Source organism: Leopardus geoffroyi, chromosome D3 (genome assembly GCF_018350155.1).
Source record: "Leopardus geoffroyi isolate Oge1 chromosome D3, O.geoffroyi_Oge1_pat1.0, whole genome shotgun sequence".
NCBI classification, from domain to species: Eukaryota; Metazoa; Chordata; class Mammalia; order Carnivora; family Felidae; genus Leopardus; species Leopardus geoffroyi.
Window position 1 is genome coordinate 20,851,431 of NC_059339.1, and position 25,300 is coordinate 20,876,730.

Sequence of the window (25,300 nt, forward strand, 5' to 3'; positions counted from 1 at the left end):
GACTAGTGAGCATATTCTGCCTGGTGTTCACAATCTGGAAAATGTACCTGTTTGGGTGCAACTTTTTGGCCAACCAAACAGACTGGAGAACATTCTCCCTCTGCCTGTCTATGCCTCTGTCTCTCTCTTGGTCCAGATGGGCCTGCTGTTGGGGGAGTTAGTCATGAGAGTTTCCAGACCCTAGGAAACATCTGTCACTTCAACCTTCAAGTTTGTGCTGGAAAGTCTATTCCAGGAGCACCAGCCCAGTGTCCCAGTTTAGTGGGCCTGTGACACCATTGTGTCATAATTACCGGTGAGACTGGGGACACCATTTTCACTACAGCTTCCTTACCACCTGTGCAACAAAGGTTTTTGCTTTCTTAGACTAATTTAGGAGTAAACTTTGGATTGTTGGGCAACCCAATCAGGTGTAGGCCAGCAGCATGGGTGGTGAAAGAATTCACCCAAGCAGAGCAAAGGAGATAGAAGTTTAGGGAATACACTGTAAGGGAGCAGCAGGCAGGACAGCAAAGCAGAGATGGTCTCCCAGGAGGCAGTGGTGGGGGCTATGGTCAAGAGGGGAAGGTAAGGAGGTGTGAAATATTTGGCTTTTTTTTTTTCCTTTTTTGGTACCTGTGTCTGGGTAGGAGTCAGCTAGGGCTTATAGATATTTTGAGGTGACTTGTCTAACGGGCCTGTTTGCCTCCAGCCCCCTCGTCACTGTGGGACCTTCTACCATACTCAGGTGACCATTGCTCAAGCCTGTCGCCTAAAACTGGCCTCTGTGTACCGGCTTGCTAGATCAACAATGACAAATCCTTGCCATTTGGGCAGAGATCTCATCTTCAGTAGCGGCTCATGTTGAACAGTGGGGGTGGCCGGAGGGAAGATGGCGGCGTAGGAATACGCTGGGCTCACCGCGCGTCCTGCTGATCAATTAGATTCCACCTACACCTGCCTAAATAACCCAGAAAACCGCCAGAGGATTAGCAGAACGGAGTCGCCGGAGCCAAGGGCAGACGAGAGACCCACGGAAGAGGGTAGGAAGGGCGGCGAGGCGGTGCATGCTCCACGGACTGGCGGGAGGGGGCCGGGGCGGAGGGGCGGCTCGCTGGCCAAGCAGAGCTCCAGAGTCTGGCTTGAAAAAGCGGAGGGGCCTGACGGACTGTGTTCCGACAGCAAGCGCCACTTAGCGTCTGGGAGGTCATAAGTTAACAGCTCTGCTCGGAAAGCAGGAAGGCTGGAGGACAAAGGGAGGGAGAGCTGCTGAGCCTCCGGACGACAGAGCTCAGTTTGGTGGGAAACAAAGGCGCTCGCCAGCGCCATCTCCCCCGCCCATCCCCCAGCCAAAATCCCAAAGAGAACCAGTTCCTGCCAGGGAACTTCCTCGCTCCGCGCAAACACCCAACTCTGTGCTTCTGCGGAGCCAAACCTCCGGCAGCGGATCTGACTCCCTCCCGCTGCCACAGGGCCCCTCCTGAAGTGGATTACCTAAGGAGAAGCGAGCTAAGCCTGCCCCTCCTGCCCCTGTGCACCTTGCCTACCCACCCCAGCTAATACGCCAGATCCCCAGCATCACAAGTCTGGCAGTGTGCAAGTAGCCCAGACGGGCCACGCCACCCCACAGTGAATCCCGCCCCTAGGAGAGGGGAAGAGAAGGCACACACCAGTTTGACTGTGGCCCCAGCAGTGGGCTGGGGGCAGACATCAGGTCGGAGTGCGGCCCCGCCCACCAACTCCAGTTATACACCACAGCACAGGGGAAGTGCCCTGCAGGTCCTCACCACGCCAGGGACTATCCAAAATGACCAAGCGGAAGAATTCCCCTCAGAAGAATCTCCAGGAAATAACAACAGCTAATGAGCTGATCAAAAAGGATTTAAATAATATAACAGAAAGTGAATTTAAAATAATAGTCATAAAATTAATCGCCGGGCTTGAAAACAGTATACAGGACAGCAGAGAATCCCTTGCTACAGAGATCAAGGGACTAAGGAACAGTCACGAGGAGCTGAAAAACGCTTTAAATGAAATGCAAAACAAAATCGAAACCACCACAGCTCGGATTGAAGAGGCAGAGGAGAGAATAGGTGAACTAGAAGATAAAGTTATGGAAAAAGAGGAAGCTGAGAGAAAGAGAGATAAAAAAATCCAGGAGTATGAGGGGAAAATTAGAGAACTAAGTGATACATTAAAAAGAAATAATATACGCATAATTGGTATCCCAGAGGAGGAAGAGAGAGGGAAAGGTGCTGAAGGGGTACTTGAAGAAATAATAAATGAGAACTTCCCTGAACTGGGGAAGGAAAAAGGCATTGAAATCCAAGAGGCACAGAGAACTCCCTCCAGACGGAACTTGAATCGATCTTCTGCACGACATATCATAGTGAAACTGGCAAAATACAAGGATAAAGAGAAAATTCTGAAAGCAGCAAGGGGTAAACGTGCCCTCACATATAAAGGGAGACCTATAAGACTCGTGACTGATCTCTCTTTTGAAACTTGGCAGGCCAGAAAGAATTGGCACGAGATTTTTAGTGTGCTAGACAGAAAAAATATGCAGCCGAGAATCCTTTATCCAGCAAGTCTGTCATTTAGAATAGAAGGAGAGATAAAGGTCTTCCCAAACAAACAAAAACTGAAGGAATTTGTCACCACTAAACCAGCCCTACAAGAGATCCTAAGGGGGACCCTGTGAGACAAAATACCAGAGACATCACTACAAGCATAAAACATACAGACATCACAATGACTCTAAACCCGTATCTTTCTATAATAACACTGAATGTAAATAAATTAAATGCACCAACCAAAAGACATAGGGTATCAGAATGGATAAAAAAAACAAGACCCATCTATTTGCTGTCTACAAGAGACTCATTTTAGACCTGAGGACACCTTTAGATTGAGAGTGAGGGGATGGAGAACTATTTATCATGCTACTGGAAGCCAAAAGAAAGCTGGAGTAGCCATACTTATATCAGACAAACTAGACTTTAAATTAAAGGCTGTAACAAGAGATGAAGAAGGACATTATATAATAGTTACAGGGTTTATCCATCAGGAAGAGCTAACAATTATAAATGTCTATGCGCCGAATACCGGAGCCCCCAAATATATAAAACAACTACTCATAAACATAAGCAACCTTATTGATAAGAATGTGGTCATTGCAGGGGACTTTAACACCCCACTTACAGAAATGGATAGATCATCTAGACACACGGTCAGTAAAGAAACAAGGGCCCTGAATGAGACATTGGATCAGATGGACTTGACAGATATATTTAGAACTCTGCATCCCAAAGCAACAGAATATACTTTCTTCTCGAGTGCACATGGAACATTCTCCAAGATAGATCATATACTGGGTCACAAAACAGCCCTTCATAAGTTTACCAGAATTGAAATTATACCATGCATACTTTCAGACCACAATGCTATGAAGCTTGAAATCAACCACAGAAAAAAGTCTGGAAAACCTCCAAGAGCATGGAGGTTAAAGAACACCCTACTAACGAATGAGTGGGTCAACCAGGCAATTAGAGAAGAAATTAAAAAATATATGGAAACAAACGAAAATGAAAATACAACAATCCAAACGCTTTGGGACGTGGCGAAGGCAGTCCTGAGAGGAAAATACATTGCAATCCAGGCCTATCTCAAGAAACAAGAAAAATCCCAAATACAAAATCTAACAGCACACCTAAAGGAAATAGAAGCAGAACAGCAAAGGCAGCCTAAATCCAGCAGAAGAAGAGAAATAATAAAGATCAGAGCAGAAATAAACAATATAGAGTCTAAAAAAACTGTAGAGCAGATCAACGAAACCAAGAGTTGTTTTTTTGAAAAAATAAACAAAATTGACAAACCTCTAGCCAGGCTTCTCAAAAAGAAAAGGGAGATGACCCAAATAGATAAAATCATGAATGAAAATGGAATTATTACAACCAATCCCTCAGAGATACAAACAATTATCAGGGAATACTATGAAAAATTATATGCCAACAAATTGGACAACCTGGAAGAAATGGACAAATTCCTGAACACCCACACTCTTCCAAAACTCAATCAGGAGGAAATAGAAAGCTTGAACAGACCCATAACCAGTGAAGAAATTGAATCAGTTATCAAAAATCTCCCAACAAATAAGAGTCCAGGACCAGATGGCTTCCCAGGGGAGTTCTACCAGACGTTTAAAGCAGAGATAATACCTATCCTTCTCAAGCTATTCCAAGAAATAGAAAGGGAAGGAAAACTTCCAGACTCATTCTATGAAGCCAGCATTACTTTGATTCCCAAACCAGACAGAGACCCAATAAAAAAAGAGAACCCCAGGCCAATATCCCTGATGAATATGGATGCAAAAATTCTCAATAAGATACTAGCAAATCGAATTCAATGGCATATAAAAAGAATTATTCACCATGATCAAGTGGGATTCATCCCTGGGATGCAGGGCTGGTTCAACATTCGCAAATCAATCAACGTGATACATCACATTAACAAAAAAAAAAGAGAAGAACAATATGATCCTGTCAATCGATGCAGAAAAGGCCTTCGACAAAATCCAGCACCCTTTCTTAATAAAAACCCTTGAGAAAGTCGGGATAGAAGGAACATACTTAAAGATCATAAAAGCCATTTATGAGAAGCCCACAGCTAACATCATCCTCAATGGGGAAAAACTGAGAGCTTTTTCCCTGAGATCAGGAACACGACAGGGATGCCCACTCTCACCGCTGTTGTTTAACATAGTACTGGAAGTTCTAGCATCAGCAATCAGACAACAAAAGGAAATCAAAGGCATCAAAATTGGCAAAGATGAAGTCAAGCTTTCGCTTTTTGCAGATGACATGATATTATACATGGAAAATCCGATAGACTCCACCAAAAGTCTGCTAGAATTGATACATGAATTCAGCAAAGTCGCAGGATACAAAATCAATGTACAGAAATCAGTTGCATTCTTATACACTAACAATGAAGCAACAGAAAGACAACTAAAGAAACTGATCCCATTCACAATTGCACCAAGAAGCATAAAATACCTAGGAATAAATCTAACCAAAGATGTAAAGGATCTGTATGCTGAAAACTATAGAAAGCTTATGAAGGAAATGGAAGAAGATTTAAAGATATGGAAAGACATTCCTTGCTCATGGATTGGAAAAATAAATATTGTCAAAATGTCAATACTACCCAAAGCGATCTACACATTCAATGCAATCCCAATCAAAATTGCACCAGCATTCTTCTCGAAACTAGAACAAGCAATCCTAAAATTCATATGGAACCACAAAAGGCCCCGAATAGCCAAAGGAATTTTGAAGAAGAAGACCAAAGCAGGAGGCATCACAATCCCAGACTTTAGCCTCTACTACAAAGCTGTCATCATCAAGACAGCATGGTATTGGCACAAAAACAGACACATAGACCAATGGAATAGAATAGAAACCCCAGAACTAGACCCACAAACGTATGGCCAACTCATCTTTGACAAAGCAGGAAAGAACATCCAATGGAAAAAAGACAGCCTCTTTAACAAATGGTGCTGGGAGAACTGGACAGCAACATGCACAAGGTTGAAACTAGACCACTTCCTCACACCATTCACAAAAATAAACTCGAAATGGATAAAGGACCTGAATGTGAGACAGGAAACCATCAAAACCTTAGAGGAGAAAGCAGGAAAAGACCTCTCTGACCTCAGCCGTAGCAATCTCTTACTCGACACATCCCCTAAGGCAAGGGAATTAAAAGCAAAAGTGAATTACTGGGACCTTATGAAGATAAAAAGCTTCTGCACAGCAAAAGAAACAACCAACAAAACTAAAAGGCAACCAACGGAATGGGAAAAGATATTTGCAAATGACATATCGGACAAAGGGCTAGTATCCAGAATCTATAAAGAGCTCACCAAACTCCACACCCGAAAAACAAATAACCCAGTGAAGAAATGGGCAGAAAACATGAATAGACACTTCTCTAAAGAAGACATCCGGATGGCCAACAGGCACATGAAAAGATGTTCAGCGTCGCTCCTTATCAGGGAAATACAAATCAAAACCACACTCAGGTATCACCTCACGCCAGTCAGAGTGGCCAAAATGAACAAATCAGGAGACTATAGATGCTGGCGAGGATGTGGAGAAATGGGAACCCTCTTGCACTGTTGGTGGGAATGCAAATTGGTGCAGCCGCTCTGGAAAGCAGTGTGGAGGTTCCTCAGAAAATTAAAAATAGACCTACCCTATGACCCAACAATAGCACTGCTAGGAATTTATCCAAGGGATACAGGAGTACTGATGCATAGGGGCACTTGTACCCCAATGTTCATAGCAGCACTCTCAACAATAGCCAAATTATGGAAAGAGCCTAAATGTCCATCAACTGATGAATGGATAAAGAAATTGTGGTTTATATACACAATGGAATACTACGTGGCAATGAGAAAAAATGAAATATGGCCTTTTGTAGCAACGTGGATGGAACTGGAGAGTGTGATGCTAAGTGAAATAAGCCGTACAGAGAAAGACAGATACCATATGGTTTCACTCTTATGTGGATCCTGAGAAACTTGGCAGGAACCCATGGGGGAGGGGGAGGAAAAAAGAAAAAAAAGAGGTTAGAGTGGGAGAGAGCCAAAGCTTAAGAGACTGTTAAAAACTGAGAACAAACTGAGGGTTGATGGGGGGTGGGAGGGAGGAGAGGGTGGGTGATGGGTATTGAGGAGGGCACCTTTTGGGATGAGCACTGGGTGTTGTATGGAAACCAATTTGACAATAAATTTCATATAATAAAAAAAAAATAAAAAAAAAAAACAGTGGGGGTGTGCTGTCCATACATAAACTTGTCTGTCCGTCTGGGGTTCTGTGCAGTTATAGACCAGAGCATGGTCTTATACTAACATGCTGACAGGTGATTTGAGTGAAATGCCTTGGTGGCCTGGTCCATGGCATTTAGGAGGAGGGGATCGTCTGGTGCTCCGGGCTGAAATCCTTGTTGAACCATTATTCATATATGGAATTGTTGCATTCTGGGAGGCACAAACTTAAAAAGTGGATTGAACTGGGTGGGGGCGGGGGCAACAATTAGGCATATGCGTATTGAAGCCACAGGTCTTAAGAGAGAAAGAAGGCAGCATAGCCATGACCAGGTTTCTTTCCAGGAAAACCATCCTTATGTTGCCCAGTCCCAGGGGGAGGAAGGTCGTTCAATCAAACCGTAGACTTTTTTTTATGTTCCCTGATTGACCCTTTATTTTTTATTTTTTATTTTTTTTTTAATTTTTTTTCAACGTTTATTTATTTTTGGGACAGAGAGAGACAGAGCATGAACGGGGGAGGGGCAGAGAGAGAGGGAGACACAGAATTGGAAACAGGCTCCAGGCTCTGAGCCATCAGCCCAGAGCCCGACGCGGGGCTCGAACTCACGGACCGCGAGATCGTGACCTGGCTGAAGTCGGACGCTTAACCGACTGCGCCACCCAGGCGCCCCCCTGATTGACCCTTTAGCAGGACACAGGATAGCCTCTGGGCTTCAGCTAGGAGATCTAAACTCAGTTATTTCTGCAAACCGAATATGACTAAAACCTCCAACTGAGTTTGTATAATCATAAAGGGTCTACCTATTGTAGACGCTGGGGCATGTGTACTGGGCTCTATTCCCTCACCTGTGTGCACGCCTAGGATGCCTGTGCTGTCTCAGGCAATAACACTGTGTCACTCCTTCCTCCTCAAAGACAGGTGTTCCCACAGGCGAGTGTCCCGTACACAAGCCTCCACTGAAGCTTCTCAATAAAAGAGATGCAGGGGTTTTTGTCTCACTTCCTCGTTATCTGAATCACTGTGAGTAACGAAAGCTGCTCCCACTGCCATGATATATACCACAGTAATAGTCAGTCTCGTCCTCAGGTTGCAGCCCAGAGATGAGCAGAAGCCCTGCATTGGCCGAGGCATCTTTGGATCCGGAGAAGCGGGTGGGGACCCCAGGTCCCAACTGTGTACTGGAGTCTGAGTAGTAGTACAGGAGATACCGGGGAGGGCTCCCTGGATTCTGTTGGTACCAGTATATGCTATGGCTTCCAACATTGATGTCCCTGCTCAGGGTGCAGGTGAGTCTGGCTGTGGCTCCCAGAGATGCAGAGAGGGAGGCTGGCTGAGTCACCACAGGCTGGGACAGGGAACCTGCAAACACAGACACAGCAGAGGGAAGAAAAGGGACAGGGTACATGAGATTAGGGAGCTGAGCCAGAAGGATTTGACTCTGGCTCTGGGCCCACCCTGGTGCCCTGCATCCTGTCCCTACCTGTGCAGTGACAGAGGAGCACGAGGAGGACGGGGATCCAGGCCATGGTGACACACCCCCTTCTTAGGCCCAGAGCTAGGGTTTGTCTGCCACGGGTCTCTCTTATCCCCTGTGCACAGGCCTCAGAGAGGAGGGGCTGCTCATGCAAATGGGACCCACACCTGCCTCTTCTCCATGTGCACACACAGGGTCTGTGGCCCTTGGACATGGAGACTTCCTGATGCACTGCGTTCCCCCTGGGTGGGCCTGGAGGCAGCAGCTGTGGGGACCACACACAGGCCAAAGTCCAGGGGATTCCACCAGGCCCTGACGGGACACACCTGCCCTGTCCCCACAGGAAACACGGGGGCCCAGACCTGGGGCCTCCTGTCAGTGCAGGACTGCCAGCTGGATCCCCCGTCCTGCAGAAACCCTTAGACATGATCTCACAGCAGCCCCTGCTGCTCTCCGGGCAAACGTATCATTCTTTCCACTTTCTCGTTCTTTCCTACTGCTCCCAATGCCCTCCTTTACCTGCTTCCCTGATGTTTGTGCTTCCACCACGTGAGACAGACCCTTCAGAGAAGGATGGAGATGCAGTCCTGGTGTTCTCTCCCTGAACCGGGTTTTTCCTTGGGCGGGGTTATAGTGGGAAGAACAGGAGCAATCTTGACCCAGAACAGTCTAGGAATCCCAGTGGAGCTGATGACAAGATGCAGGGAACAGAGAGCAAGGGATCTGCCGCCACAGGGGGCTCTTAGGGGGCAGGCTGACTCTGGGTGATGAGTGAACAGGAACTTGGTGAGCGGTCACAAACCTTCACAGAGGAGGACACAGATTATGGAAATTTGTGCCTTTCTGGAGCATGGCAGAAAGGAATCCACAAACTCTGATGAGGCTGCTGAGGCTATGGGGACTGAGCAGGGCCCGGGAGTCCAGTAGGACCACTGCGGGGCCATCCTGCAACCTCCCATCCCTGTGCTGGGAGTCTTTTCATTCCAGCTGGGCTTCTCCTGGTCAGTACTGCTCATTAGAGATTTAGTTCTGCAGGAAGTTCTAAGACAGATTTTGGGGCAAGGAGAAGTAGAAGGCAACCCCGGGGGATGGTTGGAGGAAGATGACAGCAGAGAAAACAGGAAGGGTGAAATGGGTTGTGTCCCCAAGTGGGACAGAGGGAGGTAACTGAATGGACTGCAGGCTGTGGGAGAGGGAGTGATGGTCCAGAGAGTTAGGTGGCTAGAGGGTGATGCCCACAGAGACAGGAATGCCCTGACTGACACAGGGGAAGTCAGGTGGGAGAGCAGATGGAAGGCAGGTGGTGGGTCTGTTGTCCCTGTGTCAAACTGAGACCACGGTGTGACATGTTGAGAGGCGTGGAAACATCACAGACAACCAGGGCTGCAGCGACGCCTTCTGTCCCCCATAGGAAGGATGTGGGTGTTACAGCATTTGCCTGACTGACTGCTTGGCCTGCATAACTTATTCAGTTGGTCTCCATCAGCAGATTAGTGAATGACAATATGGCTCTCAATGTCATTTGAATAAGCATCTCACAGAGAGCAGGTTGCTGAGGTTGCTGACTCTGACCATTTGTTGATATATTTAGGTGCTGAACCCACCCCCCTTCATTATATGTGCAGATGTGGAAAGGAAACCCAGTCTTGGGGGTCACACTGGTGAGATGGACACACACTGGGAGAGATGGGATGGGCACATCGGGATGAACCACTGCACAGCAGAATCAGGCTAGGGAGCCTCCCTTCCCATGGTGGTGTTGACCATCCTCCCCCTCGCTTGCTTCCCTGCTGCTCAGGGCTGAGCCCTGAGCCACATTCTGAGCCCTGCTTGCACATCTCCATAGATTGAGATCACTGTGGAATGCCACTACCCGGAGACAGCATACAGTGCTAATCTGCCTCATCCTCATGCTGGCCCCTGTGATGGTGAGGACGGCTTTGTTCCTGGAGATGGACCTGGAGAAGTGATCAAGGTCCCGAGACAGGTGACTGTTTATGGTAGATAAGGGGGTGGGCACCCCTGCCTGGAGTCTGTTGGTACCAGCCAGGGAAGTTACTGATAGATACTGACCCAGAGCTAGTCACAGGTGAGTGTCACCATGCCTCCTGCAGACACTGACTGTGATGGCTCTTGGATAACCACAGTATGAGAATTGGATCCTAAAACCAAAAGGAGGCACATGTGTTGTTATGCGAAGCAAGGGTCACCCTGAAACCTTGATTTTATGTGCCCTCCAAGAAAGCAGTCTCTTCCCCTGACCTGAGCCATAAGCAAGGAACCTGAGAAGAAGCACCATCCAGGCCATGGTGGGGATCCTCACAGGTCTTGCCTCCTCAGGTTCTTGGGTTGGATTGGGGTCTCCTCTGGGCCTTTTCATGCCTGCAGACCTATGAGGAGGAGAGGTGCTTCATGCAAATTAACTTCCTCTCTTTTACTGCCCCTTGGTCACCCTGATGTCCCCTAGGGGAGACCTTGAAGGAGGCATATATTGGGACTACACAGAATCAATGACTGCAGGGAGCCTGGGACACTGAGTGACAGGGTGACATCTTGCCCCGAGTCATCTCCTCCATGTCCCTGGTGGCCTCAGTCCCAAGTTTCTTCCCTGGAAAGGCAGACTGAGGGCATGCATCTGCTTCTCACATCCTGGCCATGCTTCTAGTTCATTCCACTTGTACCCCATCCCTGGGAATATTTTCTGCCCTCCCCAGTGAAATGGCCTCTTGTCTCTTTGGAGAAACTTAGTGGTCAGTCCTCCAGGAGTGAGGCCACTGGGAATTTCAAAGCCCGCGCTGGGTATGAACAAACAAGGTCTCTTCTGACTCAGTCCTAGTCCCTGTCTCCTGATAGCCATGGGGCAGAAGACCAGAGGTGGGGGAGTCTATACCAGAGGCACCCCAGGCTGTGAAAGTCACCCTCATTTGCTCTTGGAAGCCATCTATTATCTGAGTAGCAACAATGTAACTGCTGGCTTTGAGGGGAAGGTAATCATATCACCATTAAATCATGAGATTTCTCCAAACGTCAAGGAAAAAAAGAATCTGAAGGAAAATGGCACTGTCTGAAAACATTGTGTGACCATCCCGAGGCATTGTAAAATACCCTTGCCTTGTGTAGTTGCTATGCAGCAGAAAGAACTAGAAGGGTGGCCGGGGAAATGGAAAAACATACAATTTCTGGAGTAATAGGTGAAAGAAAAACCACAAAATTGGACTTCATCCCACTGTGGAATAAGAATGTGATCCAATGCTCATTTCTGAATGGTTAGTAGATTGTTTCGTGATACGTATACAGCCATTGCTTTCTTTGTCATCAACTGTGTTCAGAGGCTTTACTCACATCAGACGTAGAGATTTATAGTAACTACGGGGCACCTGGGTGTCTCATTCCGTTAACCATCTGACGTTCGATTTCGGCTCAGGTCGTGATCTCACAGTTCCTGAGTTCAAGCCCTGCATCGGACTTTCTGCTATCAATGCCAAGCCTGCTTCTGTTCCTCCGTTTCCCTCTCTCTCTGCATCCCCTCAAAAATAAACAAATGTCAAAAAAAGATTCATATTAAATCCAATTCTATTAGCCAAAATTATTCCTGAGACAGTGGTTAATGTGTAATTATATGCATCAGATTTCAAGATGAAGAAGAAGACCTAAAACTTAAGAGAAAAGTTATCAATTCACATCCGTCACTACAAAATGCTGAAGCACATGAGAAGTCACAGAATACTCTGAATCTTATCTGTGACTATTGCAGACAATGGAAGCTATGTGTATTATGTATTTCATCCAGAATTCCAATATCCAGTGTTTTCCACAACAAAAGTAACCTTAAAATGTCCATACTACCCAAAACAATGTGTAGATTCAAGGCTTCCTATGAAAATTCCTATGATATTTTTCACAGAAATAGAAAAAAAGTCCTGACTTTTGTATAGAGGCAGAAAAAGACCTAAAATTGCCCAAGCTTTCTTGAGAAAGAAGAATAAATATCTGGAGGCACCATACTTCCTGCTTAAATTTATAACAAAGTTCTAGGAATACAAACAGTATGAAACTGGCCTAGAAAGCCACACATAGATAGATGCCACAGAATACAAAGACCAGAAGGTAATCCAAGTTCCCCTTGACCACCAGGGAGCAAGTACACTGAAAACAGGGCCTTTGCGAGGTTCCTAGAAGAGAAGTGACACGGAGTTTGGAGGGGATTCAGATAGGCATATGCATGAATCATACAGCAGGTGACCCAATCGAGATCCTAAGCTTCTCACTGGTGTTCCTGACACACTCTGGGAGAGAAAGCTGGTATTCTTGGACACGTTGCAATGGGACACATTGGTACGCATGCCATAGTGGTCAGCATGCATCCACATGGTCAATCTGGGGTAAGAAGCCCAGCCTAGGGGCGCCTGGGTGGCTCAGTCGGTTAAGCGGCCGACTTAGGGCGATTAGGCCAACTTAGGAGCTCAGGGTTGAGGTGTCGCTTCCCAACTGGCCTGAGGCACTGTGCAACTCCAAGGCTGCTTTTCCACGTTGACCGGAAGTAAACAGCCTCCCCCTCAGCCTGAACCAGCGATGTTCAGGGAAGCCAGGCTGCTTGCCCTGCATCCAGAAACTCTGTGGAGACCCCAGAGGGCTAGATGTTTGTTCTTCCATTGAAATGAAGTTGGAGAACATGGCTCAGGTGTTGCTGAAGCCAAGCTTCTGCCTCATTGCCAGCAATGTTACTGTGTCCAGCATAAGAGAACTTGGCCATCGTTCTAGGACCTTGATCACTGACGGTGGCCGTGTCAGCCCTGCTTGACCCACAGACACTCTAAAGGGACACAGGGACTTTGAGCAGAGCAGGAGTCCACTGTGAATGAGAGGGAGGGTTTGGAGCAGAGCTGGCACATCTCCCACCCACCTTGGATGAAGCTGGCTCTCAGCTGTGTGGGGAGGGAGGGAGGTGAGGAGGAGAGGGGCCCAGGTCATGAAGGACGCACAGACTCTGACGTCGAAAGCTCTGTTATGGAGACTGGGCTCCTGAAAGTCTCCTTCTATCCAGAAATTCCCATGTGGGTGGAGTTGCTGCACTCAGGTAGGCCCTTGCTGTACGTCTGTCCAGCTCCCGTGCCATGGGATTTCACCGGTGGAATGAGCCAAAGGAAGAAGAGAGGAGCTAACCTAAGGGCACAGGCAGCCTGGGTGGTGATGAGCCCCAGGTCCTATCGGGTGAGTATCCTCTAGCGAGCACACTGATGGCTGGCCCCCTGGTGGCCCTGACTTCTGTCCCTGATTGCTGGCCAAAACCACATGGATTATTCCATTCTATCCCACACACCTTCACACCCCAAAAACATCCTGTCCTCTGTGACAAAACCGGCACCCCAGTTAGAGGCCCGTGGTTGTCTGGACCCTCGTTACTGAGCTGTTCCTGATGGCCGTCAGGTGCTGGGTCCACAGCTCTGGGCTCACCCGTGTAGTTCATACACGTGCCCACAGCACCCCTTTCTAGCCCCGTTATAGGTGACAAAGCATGTGAAAGCCAATGTGAGTATCGCGCCTGGGGGAAGGGAAGGCCCTCTTGACTCCTGCCAGTTCCACGGCCCCCTCCTCACTCCTGGGGGAGATCCCTCACCACAGGGCCCATCACTAGGCTGCAACCTTCTCACCCGCACCCACCCCTCCATTCCCTAAAGCAGCCTCCCCAGATCCTGACCCTCCCTCATGGGTTTACATGAGTAGAGGACAGGGTGACCAGAGACCTGGCCCCTGAGGAAGGATGTGTCTTGTGGCTGGCACAGCAGGTAGACAGAAGCCTGGACCAGCCACATCCCATGGTTTGGGAAGGCTGGGGTGCTCCTTCTCCCTCTGACCCCAGTTGACGGAGCAGGGTCAGACCCCCGGGCCCTCCCCTGGATTCCTCTCTTGTCTACTGCTTGTGGGAGTGGGGGACTCCATCAACAAGGACCACAGGGGAAGGGATTGGAAAGAGGCAGCTCTGTCTTGTCAGAAAGACAGAGGTGGCTCCCTGGGACCCACCTCAGCACAGCTCTTCCAGCAGGACCCGAGGCTGGACCCCTGACCTCAGGAGGAGGGGTCTGACGGGGACACAGTCAACAGCCTGTGCCTGGTCCCCTCCTCACGCTCCCCTCTGGCTCCTTGATCATCCATGCAACACTGAGACATCATCCCAGCACGTCAGATTCGGGGGTTTCCTGTCAACCCCTCCAATGTTCCAGGTCCACCTCACTGCCTCACCCTTGTTCACTCTCCGGAAACATCTTATGTGTTGCTATTCATACTTCTTTGTCCTTTTTCTCTCCCAGGACATTTTCAGCAACATGAGGACGTAGATTGTCCCTAGTGCACTCACGCTGAACCTAAGCCCAAGGGTCATGCCTGGCACATACTTGGTGTTCACCAGAGGGTGTGGAGGGACCAATCTCTGTACAGTCATCTATCCTGATCAGGAACACATGGAATCTGCCTACTTCTGACTCAATGAGGACTCAATTCCCAGGACAAAAACTGTTTCAGCGATATAACGAAACATGAATTTAAAATAATACTCATAAAATTAATCGCTGGGCTTGAAAAAGGTATACAGGACAGCAGAGAATCTATTGCTACAGAGATCAAGGGACTAAGAACCAGTCATGAGGAGCTAAAAAGTGCTATAAATGAAGTGCAAATAATATGCAGGTGACCACAGCTTGGAATGAAGAGGCACAGGAGAGAATAAGTGAATTAAAAGATAAAATTATGGAAAAAGAGGAAGCTGAGAAAAAGAGAGATAAAAAAAACTCCAGGAGTGTGAGGAGGAGAATTAGAGAACTAAGTGATGCAATGAAACACAACAATCTCCGTATAATAGGAATTCCAGAAGAGGAAAAGAGAGAGAAAGGGGCTGAAGGTGTACTTTAACAAAACACAGCTGAGAACTTCCCTGATCTGGGGAAGGAAAAAGGCACTGAAATCCAAGAGGCACAGAGAACTCCCTTCAGACGTAACTGGATCAATCTTCTGCAGGACGTATCATACAAAACTGGCAAAATACAAGGATAAAGACAAAATTCTGAAAGCAACTAGGGATAAACACACTCTAACATATAAAGGGAGTCCGATAAGACTACTGACGGATCTATCTACTGAACCTTGGCAGGCCAGAAAGGAATGGCAGGAAATCTTCAATGTGATGAACAGAAAAAATATGCAGCTGAGAATCCTTTACCCAGCAAGTCTGTCATTCAGACGAGAAGGAGAAACAAAGGTCTTCCCAAACAAACAAAAGCGGAAGGAATTCATCACCACTAAACCAGCCCTACAAGATCCTAAGGGGGATTCTGTGAGAGAAATGTTGCAAGGACCACAAAGTACCAGACACATCACTCCAAGCATGAAATCTACAGATATCACAATGACTCTAAACCCATATCTTTCGGTAATGACATTGAATGTAAATGGACTAAATGCTCCAACCAAAAGACATAGGGTATCAGAATGGATAAAAAAACAAGAGCCATCTATTTGCTGTCTACAAGAAACTTATTTTAGACCTGAGGACACCTTCAGATTGAAAGTGAATGGATGGAGAACTATCTATCATGCCACTGGAAGTCAAAAGAAAGCTGGAGTAGCCAGGCTTATATCAGACAAACTAGACTTTAAAATAAAGGCTGTAACAAGAGATGAAGAAGGGCATTATATAACAATTACAGGCTCTCTCCAACAGGAAGAGCTAACAATTATAAATGGCCATGCACTGAAGACGGGAGCCCTCAAATATATAAAACAATTCATCACAAACATAAGCAAACTTATATTTTTTTAACTTTATTTATTTTTGAGACAGAGAGAGGGTCAGAGAGAGAGGGAGACACAGAATCTGAAACAGGCTCCAGGCTCTGAGTGGTCAGCACAGAACCCGACGCGGGGCTTGAACTCACAGACCGCGAGATCATGACCTGAGCTGAAGTCGGACGCTTAACTGACTGAGCCACCCAAGCGCCCCAAGCAACCTTATTGATAAGAATGTGGCAATTGCAGGGGACTTTATTACCCCCCTTACAACAATGGATAGATCATCTAGACACAGGATCAATAAAGAAACAAGGGCACTGAATGACACATTAGATCAGATGGACTCAACAAATATATTTAGAACGCTGCATCCCAAAGCAACAGAATATACTTTCTGCTCAAGTGCACATGGAACATTCTCCAAGATAGATCACATACTGGGTCACAAAATGGCCCTTCATAAGTATAAAAGAATTCAGATCCTACCATGCATACTTTCAGACTATAATGCTATGAAGCTTGAAATCCACGACAGGAAAAAGTCTGGAAAACCTCCAAAAGCATGGAGGTTAAAGATCACCCTACTAAAGAATGAGTGGGTCAACCAGGCAATTAGAGAAGAAATTTAAAAATATATGGAAGCAAATGAAAATGAAAATGCAACAATCCAAACACGTTGGGATGCAGCAAAGGCAGTCTTGAGAGGAAAATACATTGCAATCCAGGCCTATCTCCAGAAACAAGAAAAATCCCAAGTACAAAATCTAACAGCACACCAAAGGGAAATAGGAGCAGAACAACAAAGACACCCCAAGCCCAGCAGAAGAAGAGAAATAATAAAGATCAGAACAGAAATAAACCATACAGAATCTAAAAGAACTGTAGAGCAGATCAATGAAACCAAGAGTTGGTGTTTTTGAAAAAATAAACAAAACTGATAAGCCTCTAGCCAGGATTCTCAAAAAGAAAAGGGAGATGACCCAAATAGATACAATCATAAATGAAAGTGGAATTATGACAACCAATCCCTCAGGAATACAAGCAATTATCAGCGAATACTATGAAATATTATATGCCAACAAACTGGGCAACCTGGAAGAAATGGACAAATTCCTAAGCACCCACACATTTCCAAAACTCAAAGGGAAGAAATAGAACATTTAACAGACCCATAACCAGCGAAGAAATTGTATCACTTATCAAAAATCTCTCAACAAATAAGAGTCCAGGAGCAGATGGATTCCCAGGGGAATTCTTTTTTTTTTTTTTTTTTTTAATTTTTTTTTCAACGTTTATTTATTTTTGGGACAGAGAGAGACAGAGCATGAACGGGGGAGGGGCAGAGAGAGATGGAGACACAGAATCGGAAACAGGCTCCAGGCTCTGAGCCATCAGCCCAGAGCCTGACGCGGGGCTCGACCTCCCAGACCGCGAGATCGTGACCTGGCTGAAGTCGGACGTTTAACCGACTGCGCCACCCAGGCGCCCCTCCCAGGGGAATTCTACCAGACGTTTAAAGCAGAGATATTACCTATCCTCTCAAACAATTCCAAAAAATAGAAAAGGAAGGAAAACTTCCAGACTTATTCTATGAAGCCAGCATTACATGGATTCCTAAACCAGAAAGACCCAATAAAAAAAGAGAACGACAGGCCAATATCCCTGATGAATATGGATGCAGAAATTCTCAACAAGATACTAGCCAATCGAATTCAACAGCATATAAAAAGAATTATACACTAGGATCAAGTGGGATTCATTCCTAGGCAGCAGGGCTGCTTCAACATTCACAAGTCAATCAATGGGATACATCACATTAATAAAAGAAAAAATAAGAACCATACGATCCTGTCAATCGATGCAGAAAAAGCATTTAACAAAATTCAGCATCCTTTCCTAACAAAAACCCTCGAGAATGTCGGATAGAAGGAACATACTTAAACATCATACAAGCCATTTATGAAAAGCCCACAGCTAATATCATCCTCAATGGGGAAAAACTGAGAGCTTTCTCCCTGAGATCAGGAACGTGACAGGGATGTCCACTCTCACTGCTGTTGTTTCACATAGTGTTGGAAGTGCTAGCATCAGCAATCAGACAACAAAGGGAAATCAAAGGCATCAAAACTGGTAAAGATGAAGTCAAGCTTTCACTTTTGGCAGATGACATGATATTATACATGCAAAATCTGATAGGCTCCACCAAAAGTCTGCTAGAAGTGATACAGGAATTCAGGAAACTCACAGGATACAAAATCAATGTACAGAAATCAGTTGCATTGTCAGACACTAATAATGAAGCAACAGAAAGACAAAGAAAGAAAGTGATCCCATTCACAATTGCACCAAGAAGCATAAAATACATAGGAATAAACCTAACCAAAGATGTAAAAGATCTGTATGCTGAAAACTATAGAAAGCTTATGAAGGAAATTGAAGAAGATATAAAGAAATGGAAAAACATTCCGTGCTCAGGGACTGGAAGAATAAATATTGTTAAAATGTCAATACTACCCAAAGCTATCTACACATTGAATGCAATCCCAATCAAAATTGCACCAGCATTCTTCTCGAAGCTAGAACAAGCAATCCTATAATTTGTATGGAACCACAAAAGGCCCCGAATAGCCAAAGTAATTGTGAAGAACAAGACCAAAGCGGGAGACATCACAATTCCAGACTTTAGCCTCTACTACAAAGCTGTAATCATGCAGACAGCATGGTATTGGCACAAAAACAGACACTTAGACCAATGGAATAGAATAGAAACCCCAGAAGTAGACCCACAAAAGTATGGCCAACTGATCTTTGACAAAGCAGGAAAGAATATCCACTGGAAAAAAGACAGTCTCTTTAACAAATGCCGGGAGAACTGGACAGCAACGTGCAGAAGGAGGAAACTAAAACACTTTCGTACACCATTCACAAAAACAAACTCAAAATGGATAAAGGACCTGACTGTGAGACAGGAAACCATCAAAACCCTAGAGGAGAAAGCAGGAAAAAACCTCTCTGACCTCAGCCGCAGCAATTTCTTACTTGACACATCCCCAAGGCAAGGGAATTAAAGGCAAAAATGAACTATTGGGACCTTATCAACATAAAAAAACTTGTGCACAGCAAAGGAAACAATCAACAAAACTAAAAGGCAACCAATGGAATGGGAAAAGATATTTGCAAATGACATATCGAACAAAGGGCTAGTATCCAAAATCTATAAACAGCTCACCAAACTTCACACCCGAAAAACAAATAATCCAGTGAAGAAATGGGCAGAAACCATGAATAGACACTTCTCTAAAGAAGACATCCAGATGGCCAACAGGCACATGGAAAGATGCTCAACGTCGCTCCTCATCAGGGAAATGCAAATCAAAACCACACTCAGATACCACCTCACGCCAGTCAGGGTGGCTAAAATGAACCAACCAGGAGACTATAGATGCTGGAGAGGATGTGGAGAAATGGGAACCCTCTTGCAGTGTTGGTGGGAATGCAAACTGGTGCAGCCACTCTGGAAAACAGTGTGGAGGTTCCTCAAAAAATTAGAAATAGATCGACCCTATGACCCTGCAATAACACAGCTAGGAATTTACCCAAGGGATATAGGAGTGCTGATGCTTAGGGGCACTTGTACCCCAAAGTTTATAGCAGCATGTTCAACAATAGCCAAATCATGGAAAGAGCCTAAATGTCCATCAACTGATGGATGGATAAAGAAATTGTGGTTTATATACACAATAGAATACGATGTGGCAATAAGAAAGAATGAATTACGGCCTTTTGTAGCAATGTGGATGGAACTGGAGAGTGTTATGCTAAGTGAAATAAGTCATGCAGAGAAAGATAGATACCATATGTGTTTATTCTTAGGTGGATCCTGAGAAACTTAACAGAAGACCATGCAGAGGGGAAGAAAAAAAATAGGTTAGAGAGGGAGGGAGCCAAAACATAAGAGACTCTTAAAAATTGAGTACAAACTGAGGGTTGATGGGAGTGAGAGAGAGCAGAGGGTGGGTGATGGGTATTGAGGAGGGCACCTGTTGTGATGGGCACTGGATGTTGCATGGAAACCAATTTGACCATAAATTTCATATTTAAAAAAATAAAAAATACATAAAATAATATTTGACATGTAAAAAAAAAAGTCATTTGAGGCTGAAATCTTTAAGGGCAGAATGACTTTTCCTGGGGCTTCTGCCTGGCTCAGTAGGTTAAGTGTCCAACTTTCCCTCAGGTCACACTCACTGTTCATGACTTTGAGCCCCGCTTCAGGTTCTGTGTTGACAGCTCAGAGTCTGGAACCGGCTTCAGATTCTGTGTCTCCCTCTGTCTGCCCCTCCTTTGTTCATGCTCTCCCTCTCTCTCAAAAAATAAATACACATTAACAAATTCTTTAAAAAATGAATGACTTCTCTTACATCCTAGCGTGATTCCTAGGAAGTAAACTCTTCTTTAATGACCCTGTGTTTTTCCTGCAATGCACCCCACATTTCTGTGACAACAGACAGGAGATGACGGTATAGGTTCATGAACTAATTAGTGGAAGGGGAGGAAGGAAAAAGGGAAGAGTGGAATTTGGGGAAAAAAAATGACCCTAGACCTGGAGATATAACATGACATTAATGAATAGAGAAAGAACATTCAGGAGCGACACTGGCAAAGAGTGTTCCAAGTGTGGGAACAACAGTAGAGTTCATTTCTGACTCTTTTTTTTAACTTCTATAAATGTTTATTTATTTATTTTTCAGAGACAGAAAGAGAGAGCAGTGGAGGGGCAGAGAAGGAGGGAGACAGAATCCGAGGCAGGCTCCATGCTGTCAGCACAGAGCTTGACGTGGGGCTTGAACTCATGAACCATGAGATCATGACCTGAGCCAAAACCAAGAGTTGGACGCTTAACCAACTGAGCCACCCAGGCACCCCTTCTGACTCTTAATAGTAAGCTTTGTGTCTTTCAGAGGCAGAGTCACAGTGGAATTGGAACCAGGCAAACAGTGATCTGACTCCCTGTGACCAGGACCCTGGGAAGTGGGGACACTCAGCAATGACACAGAGGTGACTGAGGGAGCCTGAGAGCAGGAGTAGTACCATATGGACTGTGTGGAAAAAAAGGAGTGGTTCCTGTACTGCCCCCTGAGTCTGTTCCTCACCTGACAGAGTGAGAGCAAAAGAAAAGGTCTCAGGTGTATGGCGGTCTGGAAACGGTCACCATTAAGGTTTCTAGAAAACTTTGTACCTTCTAACAACCTCTGGGAATAAGAGGCCATCAGAGTCGGAATATGTTTTCTGCTTTCTACTTCTCATGGGACTGTTTGCATTTCAGGCCAGAACCTCGTGCCTCTGAGGGTGTGTTGGGCTGGAGTTGATCTGATGCAAGGGCATCAGAATGGTCTGGGGGCTGAGCTGTAGTTTGATGAGACATAAAGACCCTGGCCTGTGTCCCCTGTGAAGATTGTCCATGGTCTGTGCTACGACCTGAACAACACGGAGGATGGAGGGAAGATGATACAGGTGGCTGGGACTTCTTTGGTGAAGCTTCCATCATTTTCTTCTACCTGGACCCCAAATCTCCCAACTACACGGTTAGTCAGTGAGTCCAGGTCCCACCAGACAGTCACTGTGTTACCCAAAGTAATAGGTGTCCCTTCCCCGGTTGCCATGATGGTGTCAGGGCAGAGGGTGGGGTGGTTTGATCCAGTCATCCTCAAATCTGGGGTTTCTTACCAGTGGGTCCGTAAGGGCCAGTGTCTGTCATCCAGACGTTATGTTGTGTGGACATTACCTGGGACTGCAGACACATTTTCCCCATGTGGGAAGTCAGTGGGAGACACAGTACATTTGGCTTATGTGTCCTCTTTCTTGCCCAAGACGGTGTCAGCTCTCTGAGCATGGGGACCCTCCCTGTCATTTCTGTACTGTGATCTGAGCCCCAAGCCCACATAGGTCATGTAGTGAGGGTTCTCTCAATGCCACGCATGTAGAGCATGTGGACGGTTGACTATCCTCAGTCAGGCGCAGCTACGCTCTGTGTCGCTGGTTCTGTCCTGGTGCTATGATATGGACGGAACTGGGTCCCCGTAGATTCCTATATGAAACCCACACTGTGACTTCATAGACTTTATAGAAGTGGTGGACACAGCATGGGTGAGCACACGTGGAAATGCCACGTGAGGACCCAGGATGAATGTAACCACTTGCAAGACAAGGAGAGAGACCTCAGGGGACATCGAACTTGCCCCCACCTTGAACTTGGACGTTTAGCCTCCAAAACTGTGAGAAAATAAGTATCTTTTGATTTGCTCACCCAGTGGGTGGTATGATGTTATGGCAGCCCCAGCAGGCAGGCACAATCCTCAAGGACTCTGTCCCCAGGGCAACCGGCCCCAGCATCCAGGAATTTCTGCTCAGTATGCATAAAACAGAAAATGTGCTCCTACAGGGACAGGGTTTGGTGTCTGAATTGAGAGGACAAGGACACATACTCAAGAGAAAGTTCACTGGTTTGGCTTTCAGACCTCCGTTTTAGGGAAGCAGCTGTGTTGGCAGAAGGTGGGGGCTGCACAAGGAAAGCGCATCAGTGTGGAGACTGCAGGTTTTTGTCTCACTTCCCCACGGGCCCGGAGCTCTGTGTGAGCTCTCAGACTACCATCCCATGCTGAGCAGTAATAATCAGCCTCGTCCTCAGCCTGGAGCCCAGTGATGGTCAGGGTGCCTGTGCTGCCAGACTTGGAGCCAGAGAATCGTTCAGGGACCACCGAGGGTCTGCTATTATCCCAATAGATTATGCTTTTGGGGGTTGTGCCTGGGAGTTGTTGGTACCAGCTCACATAATTGCTACCAATGTTGGAACTGCTTCCAGTGCAGGAGATGGTGACCCTCTGGCCCAAGGAGCCTGACACCGAGGATGGCTGAGTCAGTACAGACTGGGCCCAGGACCCTAGAAAATGGAGAGACACAGACAGGGTGAAGCTGGGGTCTGGACACAAGAGGGTGGAAGCAGGGCCCACGTGTCCTCCCAGAGCCCCTTCCCCTGTCCCCACATCCAATCACCTGTGCAGTGAGCGAGGAGGGTGAGAAGGACCGGAAACCTGGCCATGGTGGAGACCATCACCGATCCTGTCTTCTGTGCCCCACAGCTGAACAAACCTCCCTTCATCTGTTCCTTTTTCATCCACGGAGAGAGGGCGGATCTGTCCATGCAAATGATACCCCAGCTCTCTGACCCCTCACTGGACCTGAGTCAGGTACCTCCGCCCGAGGATGTCAGGGGGTGGGCAGAGGAATGGCTGTGTGGGGCCAGACTGTGCAGAAGTCACAGTTATGAGTCTCAGCAGAGGGCACAGGCAGTGCAGGTGACAGGTCTCAGGTCTCATCACCCTTGAATCCTCAGAAATGGGCCCTGTGAGCCCCCTTGTGTCCAGACTCAGAAACATCATTGGGCAAAATGGTAACCAGAGCCCATAAAAAGGACAAACCCCGTTGTTTGTCCACTGCCCCTTTCCTAGGGCCAGGCCAGGTATCCTCCTGGGTAGCCTCCCATATTCTCAAACCAGACTTTCTGCTCTTTTCAGACTCCTCTGGAAAAGCCAGGCCATGCTTCCCTGTATGTTTCATGGGTCAGGACTGAGGTGGTATTTCTACAAAAACGCCACTTAGATCAGAATCATGTCTGGAGCTGTGGTGAGTACCAAAGGACACGTGGCCGCTTCTGCGTAGGATTCTGTGTTCTTTCCTATTATGTGTTTCCTCCCTGGTTTCCAGGTCTCTCCTGCTCTGAGGTTCCCACAGCCTGAACCGAAGCTCTCCTTCTGTCCTCAGTGCTGTGGGAAGGAACAACTGTGTGTTTTCCTAAGGGCACTGTGCAATAAAAATCTTTGCCATCTATCACTATGTCTGCTTATTTGAGATGACAGTTCTCCACACACTGTGGTTAGTGATTTCCTCCCAGGATCTGTCCCCCCAGCACACAGATACAAATATGCAGGGGTCCTGTGTGCAGCACTGAACACAGAGCCCAAAGGGCAAACCTGCAGGAAGTTCCAAGAGGGAAGGAGTGACCACAGCAGGTGCTCTGACAGGGTTCCAGTGACACGGTTTATGTGTTAGTCACCACTTAGCCAAGTGTGCACTTTAGAAATGAGCAGAAAACATGAACAGACACTTCTCTAACGAAGACATCCACAAGGCCGACAGGCACATGGAAAGATGCTTAACATCACTCCTCATCAGGGAAATACAAATCAAAACCACACTGAGATACCACCTCACACCAGTCAGAGTGGCTGAAATGAACCAACCAGGAGACTATAGATGCTGGAGAGGATTGGAGACATGGGAACTGTCTTGCACTGAGGGTTGCAAACTGGTGCAGCCACTCTGGAAAACAGTGTGGAGGTTCCTCAAAAAATTAAAAATAGATCTACCTATGATCCTGCAGTAGTACTGCTAGGAATTTACCCAAGGGATACAGGAGTGCTGATGCATAGGGGCACTTGTACCCCAATGTTTATAGCAGCGCTTTCAACAATGGCCAAATTATGGAAAGAGCCTAAATATCCACCAAGTAGTGAATGGATAAAGAAGATGTGGTTCATGTATACAATGGAATACTACTTGGCAATGAGAAAGAATGAAATCTGGCCATTTGCAGCAATGTGGATGGAACTGGAGTGTATTAGGCAAAGTGAAATAGGTCAGTCAGAGAAAGACAGATATCATATGTTTTCACTCATATGTGGATCCTGAGAAACTTAACAGGAGACCATGAGGGAGGAGAAGAAAAAAAAAAAAAGTTTGAGGGAGAGAACTCGAGGGAGAGAGCCAAACCATAAGAGACTCTGAAAAACTGAGAATAAACTGAGGGTTGATGGGGGGGTGGGAGGAAGGGGAGGGTGGGTGATGGGCATTGAGAAGGGCACCTGCTGGGATGAGCACTGGGTGTTGTATGGAAACCAATATGACAGTAAATTTCATATTAAAAAAATACAACAAAATAATTTTAAAGACTAAATGGGTGTATGCTTCTGTATAAAAAAATTTCTCTCAGTGACATTGATTGAAACTCAATGACAATGTTCTTATGAAAATGCAGATACAATCACTAGGATACTTTTCACAGATCTGTATTTACTACAGAGAAAAATTGAAATTGTGGGAACAATGTAGAAGGGATGCTTTCTCTTGGAGGTTGAATAGGAGTCGATAAAGTTTTTCAAAAATCATGTTTTCT

The 25,300-nt window shown here is 46.3% G+C and overlaps 2 protein-coding genes, 1 long non-coding RNA gene and 1 gene segment (V, D, J or C); 1 reads left to right on the plus strand and 3 right to left on the minus strand.

The window, feature by feature from the left end:
• Positions 1-25,300, minus strand: part of LOC123587584 (immunoglobulin lambda-1 light chain-like) — an 876,584-nt gene that overhangs the window by 817,054 nt on the left and 34,230 nt on the right. The window lies entirely within an intron of this gene.
• The window catches only part of LOC123587586, a 1,001,573-nt gene that overhangs the window by 793,796 nt on the left and 182,477 nt on the right, over positions 1-25,300 (minus strand).
• Positions 1-25,300, minus strand: part of LOC123587588 (immunoglobulin lambda-1 light chain-like) — an 824,513-nt gene that overhangs the window by 788,909 nt on the left and 10,304 nt on the right. The window lies entirely within an intron of this gene.
• Positions 96-22,988, plus strand: LOC123587614. The gene is made up of 3 exons (XR_006707414.1): positions 96-106; positions 9,401-9,412; positions 22,706-22,988. It is a non-coding gene; the product is annotated as an uncharacterized LOC123587614 (long non-coding RNA).